The sequence below is a fragment of the Heterocephalus glaber genome, unplaced genomic scaffold, assembly GCF_053883595.1.
Source record: "Heterocephalus glaber isolate CG9 unplaced genomic scaffold, H.glaber_assembly_v1.0 deba00000896, whole genome shotgun sequence".
In the NCBI taxonomy this organism is placed as follows: Eukaryota; Metazoa; Chordata; class Mammalia; order Rodentia; family Bathyergidae; genus Heterocephalus; species Heterocephalus glaber.
The window spans coordinates 3,377,907-3,382,452 of NW_028258170.1; the positions used below are offsets into that span (position 1 = coordinate 3,377,907).

Consider the following 4,546-nt stretch of genomic DNA (forward strand, 5'->3'; position numbering starts at 1 on the left):
ACCACAGTGCTCATGAGGTGCTTCTGTGAGTCAAGCAGCTTCAGTGAGACTCACTTCATAAAGTAAGCCAACTGAGGCATTTCACTCTTTGCAGCCTGCACTGCTTACAGCCTGCTTTAGACACAATTAATATTGCAGCTTCAGGCACAAATTTGTAATAAATTAATGAAATTTGAATATATTGTCCAAATCAACCATGGATTCATCAATAAATGCTAAAAGTTTTGTAGGCTCAGAATATTCAAATACAGTATCATTGTGTGACCACCAAACCAGAGCTGATCAATGTGGGGACTGACTATATGAAGTCTCTCATTTAAATATAAATAACCATTACAATTTTTTAAAAAATCAAAACAATTCTCTGAAAATTAGTCCCAACAACTGATTAAACAAATAAATGTCAAAAATGAACATTTCCTGATGACAATAAAATACAGAGTTGTTTAGTGCATTAAATTGTCCAGTTTTAATCAAACTCTTTGGAAAGGAAAGTAAGAAGAAAGTATGAGCTATGCAGAGAAACAAAATAAATCACATCCACAGTTATGTTTCATCATATCAACTTTGTTACCTTTGAATATGTAAAGATTAGGTAATTCCAGGATCACACTGGAATCCTACTTCTAATTATTTGAGGGACCTCCATATTGTTTTCCAAGATGCTCATTCTAATTTTGTTACCACCCAAGTGGGAATATGCATTATTTTCTCTGCTTCTGCACCAGCACTGTTTTCAACTTATGGTTAATAGTCATTCCAGTAGGAGTAAAGTGACATGCTTTAAATTTGCTCATCTCTGTTAATTAGTGATGATTTAGTTTTTTTCACATATCGGTTAGTTGTTTTCATGTCTTTAGAATTGTCTACTCATGTCTTTACCCCATTTTTGATGAGATTATTTGCTTCATATTGAGTTTCCTTAGTTCCCTATACACACTTATACATATTTTCTAGGAACCACTTATAAAATATATGGACTGACTATATTTTTCACATTTCACAGGTTGTCTCTTCACTCTATTGATCATTTTACAGCTAGGAGAAAAAGAGCTATGTTACATCTTTATATATTGCTCATAGTATTAACATAGACTATGGGATAAAAATAATTTTATTGCTGAGGAAATATTTTCTTTAGGCAAGGAATATTGAACATAGATAATTTGCCTAGAAAATGTCCAAGCAGAGTAAATTCACTCCAGTATTCAGAAATAACATATACATCATAAGATTGAAGTGATTGATTTTTCCAAGAGAGAATATAGGGAATTGAAATGTTTGTCTGATAACTGTATCATAAGAAGATTAAAAAACATTAAACTCCCATCACTACATTTTTAGCAATAATTTTCTCAGTGCTGCAATCACATCTTTGTTCCTGAGGCTATATATCAAGGGGTTGAACACGGAAGTCACAATAGTGTAGAAGAGCGACAGCAGTTTGTCAGTTCCTGCAGAATGGCTGGACTTCGGCCTTAGGCAGGCGATGGTATCAGATCTAAAAAATAGCACCACAACCAGCAGGTGGGAAGAGCATGTGGAGAAGGCCTTGGTTCATCCTTGGGCTGTTGGCAACTTCAGAATGGTGGAAACAATTTTGCTATAAGAGGCAAGGATCAGCATGAAAGGGACAGCAGCAACCAACATGACTACTACATAGACAGACACCTCGTGAGCAGAAGTGTCCCCACAGGTCAGCTTGAGAATGGCGGTATGTCACAGAAGAAGTGAGGAATTTGGTTGGACTTACAGAAATGCAGAGAGAATATCTGGCACATTTGCCCTATCTGGTCTGGGATTCTATCCAACCAGGAGCTGGCTGCCAGCTGAGCACACTTCTTTGGGTTCATGAACAGATAGTAGCACAGAGGGTGACAGATGGCCACATGGCGGTTGTAGGACATCATGACTAGTAGGAAGCATTCAGTGGCTGCTAGTATAAGGAAGAAACACAGTTGCGTGGCACAGCACTGTGTCCAAAGGTTGAACAGAATCCTAGGAAGAGTTACTGAAACATAACAGATTTCCAAAGAAGAAAAATTTGCCAGGAAAAAGTACATAGGTCTCTGTAGTGCAGGGTCCAGGATTGTTATTATGATTATGAGGCCATTTCCAATTAGCACAACCAAGCAAATGATGGCAAACACCCCAGACAGAAACCCCTGGAGGTTCGGAAGGTCAGAAACCCCCAGCAGGACAAAGTGCCTCTCCATGAAACATTGTCTCCTGCATTTATCTCTTCATGTGTCATCTGTGGGAAGAATTCAGCCAGAGGATGAAGTTACTTCTCTCTATTTAGCTTTCTTTGTTTATATATAAAGCAAAGATGATTTGTTTCCAAATTTCCTAATTCTCTGTATGATCAAAACCTATGACTTTCATGAGGTACGAATTTTTAGTGAAACATCCTTTTTCTTAGCTTGTATATCCATAAGTAAATTTTTATTACTGTTCTGTTAAAGTTTTTTTCATACGCTTGTTTCTGAGAAGGAAGCATGTCTCTTAAAATTTTCACATGAACACTCACAAATGCAAAGTTAGATTTTTGTTCAGTTACATCAATGTTTCTGTTGTATTAGTTGCTTTCTTTCTTACCAATGTTTATTTTGTTATTCTAATTTAATGATTAATTCCACTGTGTAGTAACATTTTGAGATACTTAAAATAATTTCAGGAAGTATATACTTATAATTTTTAAAAGTGATGTACAGTAAAGTAATCCCACTTTTTAGCTTTGACATTCTGTTTATAGTTTCTTTTATTATTTTTTAAATCATCAACTGACTTCCAAGTATTATACTACAATATTTAACCCTTAAAAGTTTTCATCACACTCTAAAGTCTATGAAATCCAAAGCCATGCATTTCTATTAGACATTGTAGTATAAGTGATTTTTAGATTGTTGCTAAAAAACTGGAATGGTATAAAAAATCAAGGTAGGTTTCCTATCCAGAGAACCTCAAGAGTAGAGAAGCAGTCTCATTATTCAAAAAACAATTCTAAATAGAAGTTGCAGATCTTTTCTCTGAAGAAAAACCTATTTATAAAACAGACATCAATCACAATTCATCTCTGTAATTTGTTACTTAAATCATTTACATTCTCAGTAGTAGCATCAATGCCACTGCTTTCTACAGAGCTCATTTATTCAGTCACTCTGCTCAATTGCATGTGTTTGTGTAAGTTCCCACATAAGCATGTTGTCATGTTATTATTTATTTATGTTTTATTTATCTCCATGCCTTTGTTAGAGTTTCTTTGGATATATGCTATACACACTTTCTTTGTAATGTATAGTATATTTATTCCATACAATTTGAACTGCTGACTCCTAGTATAAATTTCAAATGAGTCATATAATTTGTTCTTGTCTGCTAAGTGTATGTGTACGTGTGTGTGTGTGTGTGTGTGAGAAATGGCTGTGTAGAATTTAGGATATATTTTTGAGGTTGGTTCTTGTTTTGAATTTTTATTTTTATTTTCATTAGTAGATGTTTTGCAGTACATAGTGATCAGGCTCACAGTGCAGAGTTGGTAGGAGGTGGCATAACTCATTCACTCCTGGAGAAACAACCCCTCTCTTTGTAGTAAATACTGGCTATGAATTTCCATTTTCATTGTAACTAACTTAAACCCAAAGGGACTAACTCACTGCACACAGGAGGCACAGGCCAAGCACGGGTTAAGAAGGGAATGGAGGATTTCAGCCTCAAAGTGTAGAGAGAAATGAAGAAGGAGCAACAGTCCATGCCAGCCTGGGCATACTGAGGTTTCTTTAATTGACAATAGAAATAGTAAATAGCAATTGTTATTCCTTGTAAAATATTAAATACTAAAGTAGTGAGGATTCTTAAAGTTAATGAAAATTGTGATATTAGTATGTAAACATGTTTTAACTACAACTCCAAGTTAGAGACAATTATGTAACAAGAGTCATTATGAGCTACGATTTCAAGGCTTTCTATACAATCTATACCATGGTGTAATTTTTTAATGTAACATCCTAAAATTGCAAACATATATGCCACTATTTAATTAAATGCAAAATTAAGAGATGGGTAATGATGAAAACTTGACTGAATCATCAGTTTATTGGAGACTGCCCTGCTTATATATCCCACATTCATTTATATAAACATTGTCCTCAGAAATTTATATATATTTTTCTTTTTATTTGATCTTCTGTTTGTATTAGGCTCTTTGCTGTGCTATATGTTATTATCCACTATTCAAGCAGGAGTATACATTTACAAAGGAAATTATATTGATTTCTAAAGCAGATAATAAAAATTAAAACACACCGGAGCAGACTTGCGCATGTACTGAAATCTCTTTGTTTTTTCTGTTTGATGAAACTGCCCCACATTTCTATTTGAAAACATAACAGCAATTTTAAGAATGTTCAATGAAATTCTCTGTGCAAAAATTATGTAAAATTATAAATGTTGTACTGTAATCTATTCAAATTGTACTCATATTCTAAACATGATCTTGCCAAAAGAATTTCCTCAAATCCTTCAAAATTCTCACTGGTTTCTCTCA

At 34.3% G+C, this 4,546-nt stretch overlaps 1 pseudogene; it reads right to left on the reverse strand.

The window, feature by feature from the left end:
• Positions 1–1,332: 1,332 nt before the first annotated feature.
• On the reverse strand, positions 1,333–2,254 carry LOC106008151 (olfactory receptor 10AG1-like; annotated as a pseudogene).
• Positions 2,255–4,546: the final 2,292 nt, after the last annotated feature.